General features: G+C 44.7%; 1 protein-coding gene across 2 annotated transcripts in view; it reads left to right on the plus strand.

Moving 5' to 3' along the window:
- The first annotated feature begins 3,131 nt into the window (after positions 1-3,131).
- Positions 3,132-12,430, plus strand: part of LOC147115174 (V-type proton ATPase subunit C 1-A-like) — a 164,951-nt gene continuing 155,652 nt past the window's right edge. Inside the window, exons 1-2 of one of the 2 annotated variants that reach the window (XM_085993502.1) lie at positions 3,132-3,165; positions 4,210-4,341. The gene's annotated coding sequence lies outside the window, so the exon portion shown is untranslated. The remainder of the gene's footprint in view (positions 3,166-4,209; positions 4,342-12,430) is intronic. The other variant, XM_085993501.1, reaches the window with a different exon arrangement.

The raw sequence follows: 12,430 nt of genomic DNA on the forward strand, positions 1-12,430 counted from the left end.
AGTTAAGAGTCAACCACATTGCTGTGGGTCTGGAGTCACATATAGGCCAGACCAGGTAAGGACAGCAGATTTCCTTCCCTGAAGGGACATTAGTGAACCAAATGGGTTTTATGAAAATCCGATAGTTTCCTGGTTACCATTACTGATACTAGTAATTATTCCAAATTTATTTAATTAACTGAATTTAAATTCCCCAGCTGGTGGGATTTGAACTCCCATCTCTAGATCATTAGTCCCGGCCTCTGGATTACTAGCACAGTGACATTACCACTCCGCTACCGTTCCCTTGAAATGGTGTGATCTGTTTTGATTTCAACACAATGAGAATGAAGAGGATTTATACTGTTTAAAATACAATGCAAATAGAATGTTTGCCTTCCATCCATAAGGTCACAGGTTGCTGCCTGTCTTGAATCTGTCCATCCTGCTCAGTGGAGTGGGATACGTGGTGGTGAAAAAACATAAAACACAAATATTATTGAATAGATATAGCCCCTCCTTTTCTAAGCAGCACTGTTGGTTTATGCCTCTCTTCTAATTAGCCTGTTTGCAGTTTTGCTAAATGTTTTCAATTATATGTTCATGTGAACTGCAATAGAGAGGATATTTCAGATGCACCTAGCATTTAGATCCTGACATCTTTGAAGTTTCTATCTTATTTTTTTTTAAGAAACCGTCTGGTATGCTTAGTTGAAACCAGAAAACTTGAGCACACAAAACCCAGTAAGTCACAAAGGTCCTCAGGTGGACAACTGCATGGAACTAAATGAACAGCTGCACTGGCCTCACTACACCAGCTGGACTTGGATGTTACAGATACATTCGGCTGCTGTAAAAGTAGAGATGTTGGAACCACAGGGCCACCAAGAAATGTGAAAGTCACGGAATCGCTTGACTGCAAGAAATTTTATGGATGAATCTATCGCCAAGAAAATCAAATGGATAATTAAAATGAATTTGAACTGAAGAGGTATTGTTCTGCTCCTGTGACACGGAGTCTACTTCACTGCATTTAATGGGGGAGGGGCAGACCCTGAAAATACCTCGAAAGCCGAATGGTGGTAGTCTATTAATCTATTTATCTTACTCCTGTTCTTTTAGAGATCTAGTAAAAGGACAGCTGAAACTAACAAAATCCCTCTTTGCTTTAGATGCTGCAGGTAAGAAAAATGGAAACTGTCCTCTTGACAAATTAAGTGAAACATGTTCTGCAATATTGGAATACGACACGTTTACACGCAAATTACTGGGTATATCGCAGATGAAATATTTCCATTTCCTAGTATGGTTTAAAAAGACATTTTTCTTTGAAGAGTAGAAAAATGGGTGTGTCTATAAAGTGCAAAATAAAAAATAGAAAGGAGAGGCAATGTCCGGCAGGAGGTCATCCAAATTCACAATTTGAACAGGTTTCTCTGCGTTTGTTGAAATCTTGATATATTGCTGATTTTTTTTGGTCTCTGAAGTAATGGGGGAATTTTTCGGGGGTGGTGGTGGGCAGCGGGCATGTTCGGTGGTGGGTCGGGTGGGAAAATATATTTTTTTGACCGGGTCTGATCCCACTCGACCCCAACCCAGGTTTAAAATTAGACTTAAAAAAAAAACCTGAAACAAGCCTTGGCTGGCAGAGTGGCCCTACTTATCCTACGGTAAGGTGCTGCAGTGATATCCTTCCCCCACCTCTTTCTCCCCGCTGAGGGGGCGGGGCACTCCAGTCGTGCCATAAATGGTGAGGGCGCCTGCCAAAGATAAGGGATCAGGGATGCATCCATGGGATGGGTAGAAGTTCTGCTCCACCCTTAGGGGGTTGTCCCAAGCTGATAGCACCAGTCGTGGAGTGAGCACAGGCACAGGCCCTGGACCAAATTGCCTCCTCTGATCCAATGTCTATGATTCTATGAACTCAAGGGAATTATACATGAGGGTTAATTGGTGTTTAACCGTTCCCCAAGACGTGGATGGAGCAGATCTCAAGTTAAAGAAATCAAGCAGTTTAAATTTGTTATTTTTAATGACACCTTTATAGCTAATTTTTCATTTGCATAATAAAACACAGGCACAGGTACGTGGAAAGAGTACCAGTCAGGATTTTCTTTCTTTCTCTCATTTTTTTCTTCCTTCTTTCATACCGCTGCTTTAATCCTGGAACCCACTGAGCCTTTCAGCAGGCGTTACATGAGAGCACAGTCCTCGCGTTCTCTGATGTGATTTCCAGCCAGAGACAGTGCTGCCATTTCTTACGTGTTACTGTCTGACCCTTCCTAACTTCACCTGCAGGTCCAACCTGCTGACACTGCATGTAGCACGTCGTACCAAAATGTGTGAGAGAGGCCTGCAAATGGGAATATACAGTTAGTGCTAAGAGATTAATCAATTATAACATCATAGAATGATACAGCACAGAAGGAGACCATTCGGCTCATCGTGCCTGTGCCAGCTCTTTGAAAGAGCTATCCAATTAGTCCCACTCTTTCCCCGCAGTGCTGCAAGTTTTTCCTTTTCAGGTATATACCAATTCCCTTTTTAATGTTACTATTGAATTGGCTTCCAACAAGCTTTCAGGCAGTGCACCAGATCATAACAACTTGGTACATAAAAGTTCTCATCTCCCCTCTGGTTATTTTGCCAATTATCTTAAATCTGTTTCCTCTGGCTACCAACCCTCCTGCCAGTGGAAACAGTTTCTCCTTATCTACTCTGTCAAAACCTCTCATAATTTTGAATTGTGGGCACATTCAAATAGAAAACTGCAAAAATAAGGAAAACCACCCTCTTTTGCATAGCTTATCAATAAAGAATGCAATTCTGGATAACAGACCCAAATACAGGATCTGTTTCAGTTCCAAATGTCTTGAAGAGTTTGTATTTTCTCCATAAATGCTATAAATCACTATAAATGTTGACAGCATCCTGTAGTCTTACTCTCAGGTGCGTGTCCTCAGATTATGAGTACTGTAATACCACTGCTGTTAAAGGTGGAAATCAGCTTTTTACTGTAGTTTAATTCAAGCAGCACTTACACAAAATAATTAAGTTTAGTTCCAAGACGAGAAAATTTACCAGTAATGTAAACTGAATTTACAGAGATTTGTCTTCTGTCTTTTTCTCTCCAGATGATTAAAGATTGCGTCAAACAGACACCAAAGTATCTTCCAACCTCAACAGGTAACACACAGCCTCATGTCTGAAGTGATGTTGGACAATGAAGTAGTTGAAGGGTTAGGTTAGGCTGGTAGCGCCCACACCTCCTCAATGACAAGATCACATTTATCGGGGAAGCGTGATTTAAATCCTGTGCAACCACCAATATTTTTAAAGACGGACTTTTTATTTTGTTTTGGTAAATAAATCTGTTACCTAAGCTTTGAAGAGTGGAAATTTCCCCACTTTCTGGTGACATTTCAAAATTTGAATTTTATTTTTGAGTGTTTTGCACTGCCTTGTGTATTGGTGCAGCCTGCGTTGTGCTTACATGGCATTTGAAAGATTCTGCATTAGCACAATGGTGAAAATTTGCTTCTTCAGTGCCCCGATGCAGAGTTTCACACCTCAGGAGCGCTTATTGCAGCATCATGAGCAGTACAAGCCCCAATTTTCTGATCTAGATGCCAGCACACAAAGCTCTGCACTGGGGACACTGAAGCAAAACTTTACCCCACTGGATTTCTTGCTATACTTATACAAACTGATGTAGTGGGTGTTGGGTATTTTGATATCAGGATATTTAGCTGGCAATAGAATAACACTCCCCTGAAATCACCTCAAATGAGTTTGGCTTGCATTGGCCACTGGTACGACCTGCTCTCGTTTGAGTCCACCTTTTATAAGAATGTATTTAGTTTTGTTCCGAGATTGGCAGCAGTAGAGGGTATCTTGTAGTGCCGGCAATGAGTAAATGTTCCCTCTGCTGCCCAATCCTCTGCAGCCCTGCGAATCAGCAGCAAGACTGCAGAGCTTCTCCAGATTCAACATGGAGTGTGCAGCACGCCATTGATGTGTAGTGACTGGCGGTTCTAAAGAATGATCTTGGAGGAAAACTGTGGGATATTGAGGGGTGGATGGCCTTTTCTCACTGCTTGCTTTCTTATGTTCTGTAGCTGCCTGCAAATAAACAGCATAGTCATTCCACAATAGTTATATTTAAACAATAGCTCGAAGGCATCATTATCTATTGCTCCTCAAATCCATCTTGTTCCCTGTTTTGTGAAGATCATTCTAACTGTATATGAAGCCTGCCAATTGGCTAGAGTGGAGATTGATCCAGTGGTGCAAGTAGAAATTGATGGTAAGAGGAAGCTGACATCGACACAGAAATCGACTAACTGTCCATCCTTCAATGAGGTAACTACTAAATAATCTTGCTGTAGTAATGCATAACTAATTCTGGTCCTCGCCATCTCCCTGCGACTCATCCTCCCATAAAGTGCAACGGCAGCCAATATGACAGCCAGAGACGTCCAGGTGCCCGCTGTGTCCACCTGAAACAGGTGATAGGCTCTTTAATATGCTAATCAAGGACCGAATGGTTGTTTTAAGACCCTGATGGCAAATTCAACAAGAACTGGGCAGTGCATTGTCGAAATCTCGACTCCGAGTAAGACTCTAAAACACAAGCAGTACCGTCAGATTGTTAGTTTAATTTTTACTTGCACAAGGAGAGAGCTGCCTGGACAAAGGCTAGGCCAACATCTGTCAAGGACATCAACGAATGCAGCATATTTATACACTCAAACAAGCAAGCGTTCCATAAATCACGTGTAATGGTATTGTATCATTTTAGTTTGCACAAGGACAATCAAAAGGTCAGCAGGACAGAAATATCTCCAGACAAGGTTAGTTAATCATATATTCTGTCAGGAGGTTCTGTCTGAATCTTGTTACCAAGATGATTTACTTACTCATGTCTGATCATCTTGTTACCAAGATGATTGGCTTACTCAATAGTTTTGCTTCTTTGTCTAGCGACAATCATTCATAGTTTATCTATTCTATAGCCTTATGCCTCCCTTGTGCTAGTGAGTCAATTATAGCTGTTATCACATCCTCAATGTGGGTGGGTATTATGAGAGATCTCTTGGTCCTGGACACGTTGTGACATATCTACTTTTTCTTGCTTTAGCTACAACCTAAGCAAGTTTGTTCTTTTACTTGGCCATTTTATTCTACCCAGCATGCTAAGTATAATGTCAATTTCCACAGCATGCACCGTGCAAGCTTCACTCAGTGTTTCCAGACTGCAGCAGCCTAACCAGAGGTCATTAAAGGGACTGATGGAAGCCACTGAAGAACATGTAAGTTTTTTTTACTTACCTTAATGTGGAGTCAGGAGGAGCAGAATACTTCGGCTGCTGCCAGTCCGTGCTCGCACCTCCTCCCATTTGTCTCCCCCACAGGACTTACCTATGAACTTCCAGAGCCCTGAAAAACGAGCCGAATCAGGACATCCAATTGGCTTTTGTTGTATTATGTAGATGAGATCCAAGGCACAAATTCCAGTGAGCACCGCCCACTTTGCACCGGTTTCCAGTGCAAGACCAATTTCCTGGCCACCACCTGTATTTTCCCCCAGTTTTCCTCCCATCTTAAGCTGAGATCCTGTTATACGGGCACTGTCAACCCTCTGGCAACCTTGCTCAAATGGCCATTGTTGAATTGTGAGCCTAGACAGTGATTAACAGCAGACCATTTTGACTGTGGGAGGCTGCACTTTACTTAGGAGGGCATTACAGAGATCTGTGGCCTCGTGGAAGGAAGGCTCAGACGTTGCAGCACAGCGAGGACGGCATTGCCTGTGGCAGTCAAGGCAGCTCCAGTAGCATTTAACTTTTATGCTACTGGAACCTTCCAGGCTGCCATATGTGATATAAGTCACATCTCACAGTCCTCTGTGCACTTCTGCATAAGGGAGGTCAGTAAGGCTCTATATGCTCTGAGGAATGACTACATATCATTCCCTATTGCCAGAAAAGACCAGAGGCAGTCCAACATCTGCACTCAATCCTTTCAGCCCCTTCCCCATGCAGATCACAATAAAAAAGACCACCGATTCCACCACTACCCAATTACCATCATCACTGTTTATATACATCAGAAACAAATGACAGAACCAACATCACTTACAAATATTCAATGATGCACCCTGGTGCTTACCCTTGGTGGCTATCTACAAGTGCCCTCACCTACTCTGGTGCTTCTACGGTGCAACCCCAGTGGAAGCTGCTGGTGAGGTGGATGGCTGCTGAGAGTCTGAAGAGGGCAGTTCAGATGTTCTCCTGGGTTGCCCTCGAGTGGCTGTGGGCCGTGATGGCCCAGCCTCAGACTGCACCATCTCAGCATGGACTTCAGCAGTCAGGGCCGTCTGGCTGACAGGCAACGGCAAGGGCAATGGTGCAGTGGCGTGGGAGGGAGCAGCAATGCTGCCATCCGGAGAGAGGCCAGTAGGTTCCTGCTCCATGATTCCCACACCACTACCTCAGGGCATCTGTTCAGCCCCGCCCAGTGATGATCTGGAGGACAGATCTCTGGGCAGCCAAGACACCCCGCAAGCCCCTTTCAACCCAGGAGCCCAGAGCCACCATGGCAGCTGCCCGAGCTTCTATTGCAGCAGTTTGCCGCTCCATGCAGGCTGCAATGACTGCAGTGAAAGCTGCAACTTCAGTCATAAGAGACTGCAAGACGTCGGGCTCCACCGGTCGCTGGCTGGAAGTCACAAGCCTCTCCACACTGGAGAGGATGGGTTCCAGGCTCTGCATCCAAGCATGGACCAAGGTGGAAACGGACTCCTCCATCCATCTAGCCACGACCTGTAGGCTTTCAAGCAGGTTGTCCATTGCACCAAGCATTTGGTTTGTCACACCCATCATCCTTCTTCTGAAGCTTGGCCCTGCGGGGTCTTAATCTGTCTCCTCTGCAGCAGATCTAATATGTGACCTTGCCCCCCTGGAAAGGTGACACCTGTGGTGTCCCTTCTACTTGGCATGGCTACTGTCTGCTAGTGCCCGGTGCATTCCACTGTGAAGATCCCTCTGCTAAGCTAGCCTCTAACTTGCGTGTGGTGCCAGTCTCTGAGCTGGTGCCTGCGACAGTGGTAGCCATTGACGCAATGCATTCATCCTCGGTCTCCTCCTCCTCCCCATCTTCCTCCACTTCCTCCAGGGGGCGAGGTGGCTGGTGCTCTTGCTGAACCTGCTCCATGGGGCGAAGTGCATCTTGCTCCTGGGAGCCTGCAGTGATAAAGCTGGAAGGGTTAGGGAGCATCACATGTGGCCACTATAGGAGGGTGTGTGTGATGAGACCATATGGAGCTTAGGAGTGAGGACAGCTTTGGGTGATTAGGGATCAGGAATAGTTCAGCATCTGCAAGGAAGCTGTAGTGGCTACATTACTCTATGCGGGATGCCCCCTGCTCTGCCTCTGGCCACAGAGTCTGCTACTCGCTTCCCGATCACTGCCAGCACTGCCTCCTCAATGGAGTGACATCATGAATTCGTGCTGCCCTTCCCCCGGTCAGGTCCTGCTGCCGCCTGTTATGTGCTAATTTTTTCTGGATGAGAAAGAGTGATGATTGTTAATGAGTGTATTGGCAGGGGTATTTGTGTGTGTGATGCCTTGCACAGTTGAATAGCTGTGGAGATGTGTCTGAGGTGTGAGTAGTGCCTGTGAAGGACACAATAGTGTGTGGTGTGTGAATGTCAGTGTATAGTTAGATGGTGGATGCAGTGTGTTGTGATGTTGGTGGTGCAGTTATTGAGAAGTGCATTTGTGAGATGGGATTTTACCTTGACCGCTCGTGTCAAATCATTACATTTCTTGTGGCACTGGAGCCATGTCCTGGGGCCAGAGCTCCTGGCTGTGACCGCCCAGGCGATCTCTTCCCACAAGCGGCGCATCAGCTGCCTCTGTGGCCTCCTTCCCCCATGCGGGTTGAGGACATCCCTCCTCCTCGCTACCTCCTCCACCAGGACCTCCAGTGCCACATCGGAGAACTTGGCCGCCCTCTGTCTTGCTCCTTGCGACATCCTTCCACTCTCAGACGTCTCGCTCCACACCTTCAGTGGAAGTGGGTGAGTGCAGGCTACATATACAGCTCCATGAAAATTGCTTCTAATCCGCATTTGAGAGCTAAACCTGTAGGTTTCTGGTTAATACCTGCAGGCACATTCAAATCATAGTAATCATCAATTAGCCCAAAAATTGCATGCTAAATCCGGAATTTCAAACCGACGTTTCTTATTAGCACTCCACCCATTTAGTGCCTGTGTGGCGGAGCCACCAAAGGATTCAGATCGTTTGTATATAATTCCTTTAACAACATGTTAGCTACAGCCTGAGTCTGTATCTTTATTTATGCTGTTTAACTGTACAGAGCGTGGTTACTTTAACAGCGCAGTTAAAACGTGATGACGTCACGCCGTTCATCACGTGATCCCCCACTGGCGGGAAGAACGTCATGACGTCAGCCCGGGACCGCCCTAGGCAGTCCTCGTGGAGCCTCTGAAGAGAGCAGACCTACATTCGATGTTATCCTGCAGTTTCTTGTTTAAACCTATTTATTTCATTAAAGTTCATTTTGTTTGATTGCCTGAGCAGAACTCAGTCTTTTAGTTAGGAACCCACGTTCCTACACCTGTTTTCATCCTTTGGCCAAAATAATCCCCATTATCTGATTGGAGTTGCTGGCTTGCCAGCTAGAACCCGGGGATGAGCATTTGTTTGGAAACTGCCGTTCAAAATGTTGGCCTATACGGCAGTTATTCATATTCGTTAGCAGAGGTGAAACTGTTTATACACAACATGGGTAGAATCAGCATTATATTGATTTAGCTTATTCTTGTAATAAGAACTTCACACCAAATGTATGTCACAGAGTGGCATAAATTTGGCACAAAACCTATAATACAGAGCAGTGAATTCCACTTGAGTCGTCTGTTCTGTTTCCAAGACCTACTGAATTATGGCTCAGAACGGGATTAGAACTGACAAAGCCGCCAGATTCCAATGTGGCTCATGAAGCGCATGGCGATCACTCGTGCCTGATTCCGGCACCGCCCTCAAATTGGTAGATTTCCGCTGGTTAAGTAGATTCAATGGGGGTGGATCTCCGCCAGGGTTCTCCCGCTCATCCGCTGTTTACCTTGTATTTTTTCCAGGATTTACGTGGCTCCTTCCGCCGAAGTTATTGCGAACAAGGCAGGAGAATCCTCGGGGAGTTTCAGCCCCAGCATGTTCGCAGCTGGAGCGCTGCCGCTTCCTCCAAAACATGGAGTGGAAATGCACGGCGTAAGATGTAGATTGGTGAAGACGTGGAGTGGGACTCCGTATTTTAGAGGGAAACCATAGCACCTGCTGTCGCCAAGTGGAAGCAGGACAACGTAGGGACCATTCAGCAAATGAGCTTCAATTCGGGTCACCTGAGATTTAGAGTTCTGTTTGGTACACATCAGGCTTACAACATTTGGGGTAGAAATTGGCCATCGTTGCACCTGTTTTCCAGATGAAAAATGTGGGACAAAAAGAAAAGAAAGACTTGCATTTATATAGCGCCTTTCATGACCACCGGACATCTCAAAGCGCTTTACAGCCAATGGTGTATTTTTGAAGTGTAGTCACTGTTGTAATGTGGGAAAATTACCAATTTTGTAAGGCTATGCCTTGCACCCCAAGGGTGCCTGAGAAATGTCTAATGCCATATTGGCCTCAGGTGATTTTCAGGCATCTGAGATGGCTGGCTAAAACAGGCATATATTAATGAGAGGGCCAACAAAGTTTTACCCCTTTATGCACCGAGGCTGACTCACAAGATCATGCTCTTTACGGTGCAGTTCACAGCTTGAAGGTACCCTCACCAAGTATGAATTCGCTGTGTATTTTTTTTCTTAACAATTAATCATTTTACGATTTTCAACATATCCCCAACCAGGCAGTCCTTTTGTTGAAATATCTGATTAGTTCTCGCATTCTGCCACTATCTTTGATTTTACTGAGCAATCCAAAACCAGCTCTCCTTCTGAATTCACAGATGTCACCATGGTAGCAGCTTTTGTTCCAAGAAGTACAAAGGAGATCCAAAAAAAGAGAATGAGAGGAGCAAAAAGAGAATATAAGAACAGATTAGCAGCTAACCTAAAAGGGAACCCAAAAGTCTTTTATAAACTTATAAATAGTAATAGGGTAGACAAAGGAAGGGTGGGGCTGGTTATGGAGGAGATCTTCTTGTATGGCTTCACTAGAGAAGAGGAAGCTGCCAATGTAGCAGTAAAGGAGGAGATAGTAGTGATATTGGATAGCCAGGATGGAATGCATCCTAGGTTACAAGGGGAGTAAGTGTGGAAATTGCGGAGGCTCTGGCCACAACCTTCCAATCCTCCTTAGATATGGGGCTGGTGCTAGAGGACTGGAGGATTACAAATGTTACACCCCTGTTCAAAATAGGGGAGGGGGATAAACCCGGTAACTACAGGCCAGTCAGCCGAACGTCGGAAACTTTTAGAGACAATAATCTGGGACAAAATTTATCGTCGCTTGGAAAAGTATGAGTTAATAAATGAGACTCAGCATGAATTTATTATATTAAATAAAAATCATGTTTGACTAACCTGATTGAGTTCTTTGATGAAGTAAAGGAGAGGGTTGATGAGGGTAGTACGGTTGATGTTGTGTACATGGTCTTTCAAAAGGCGTTTGATAAAATATCACATCATATCTTGTTAGCCAAATTAAAGCCCATGGAATTAAAGGGAGAGTGGCAGCATGAATACAAAATCGGGTAAGGGAGAGAAAGCAGAGAGTAGTGGTGAACAGTTGTTTTTCAGATTGGAGGGAAGTATACAGTGGTGGCCCCCAGGCGTTGGTATTAGGATCACTGCTCTTTTTGATATATATATTAATGACCTGGACTTGGGTATACAGAGCATAATTTCAAAGTTTGCAGATGACACAAAACTCAGAAATGCAGTAAACAGTGAGGAGGATAGTAACAGACTTCAGGAGGACATAGATAGACTGGTGAAATGGGCAGACACGTGGCAGATGAAATTTAACGTAAAGAAGTGTGAAGTGATTCAATTTGGTCGGAAGAATGAGGAGAGGCAATATAAACTAAATAATACAATTTTAAAGGGGGTGCAGGAACAGAGAGAGCTGGGGGTGTACGTACAAGTCTTTGAAGGTGGCAGGACAAGTTGAGAAGGCTGTTAAAAAGACATATGGGATCCTTGGCTTTATTAATAGAAGCAAGAGTACAAAAGCAAGGAAGTTATGCCAAACCTTTATAAATCACTGGTTAGGCCTCAACTGGAGTATTGTGGCCAATTCTGGGCACCGCACTTTAGGAAGGATGTCAAGGCCTTAGAGAGGGTGCAGAGGAGATTTACTGGAATGGTACCAGGGATGAAAGACTTCAGTTACGTGGATAGACTGGAGAATCTGAGGTTGTTCTCCTTAGAGCAGAGAAGGTTGAGAGGAGATTTGATAGAGGTGTTCAAAATCATGAGAGGTTTTAATAAGGAGAAACTGTTTCCAGTGGCAGAAGGGTTGGTAACCAGAGAACACAGATGGAAGGTAATTGGCAAAAGAACCAGATGCGACATGAGGAAACATTGTTTTACCCAGCGAGTTGTTGTGATCTGGAATGCACTGCCTGAAAGGGTGGTGGAAGCAGATTCAATAATAACTTTCAAAAGGGAATTTGTGGATGATGCTTCTCCTCCGTTGTATCACATAGGTATTCAGTACCAACAAAATCCCTTTTAAGAAAACTCTGATAGGAATATTCAAGATAGATGTGGCAACTATTTACAATCAGCCGGGTAAGTGTATGTCGTCTGAACTGCCATGAACGTCAGATCCTGTGAATAATAAGGCTTGTTTCCTGCATTGTGCCATTATAATTTTACGTGATATGGTGAATGCCTGAATCATTTTAATGAGGTCCCAGTATCAATTTCACATGTGATCAGGCGGGTACAGCTCCCTGCGGGCCTGTTTTCGCGTGCAATCGAATTACTGGGCCACTGCGTTATCGAAGGTTATGTTGTCGCTAAGGTACAGATTTAATTCCGACAAAGTAGCCTCAAACCATGCAGGAAATGTATTTAAGTTACACCCTTATTCTTGCTTTGGCTACCTCCAGACTCAACTGTTCCAATGTTCTCCTGGCTGACCTCCCACCTTTCACCCTTCATAAACTTGAGCTCATCCAAAACTCTGCTGCTCATAACCTGACTCGCACCAAATCCCATTCTCATATTACCTCTGTGCTCACTGACCTACATTGGCTCCTGGTCCGGCAATGCCTCAAATTCTCGCGCTTGTGTTCAAATCCCTCCATAGCCTCGCCCCCTCCCTATCTCTGTAACCTCCTCCAGCCCTTCAACCCTCCAAGTACTCAGGGTTCCTCCAACTCTGACCTCTTTTGCATCCCCCATCCTCT

Source organism: Somniosus microcephalus, chromosome 7 (assembly GCF_052327205.1).
Source record: "Somniosus microcephalus isolate GS21.2 chromosome 7, FLI_Smic_1.0, whole genome shotgun sequence".
NCBI lineage: Eukaryota > Metazoa > Chordata > Chondrichthyes > Squaliformes > Somniosidae > Somniosus > Somniosus microcephalus.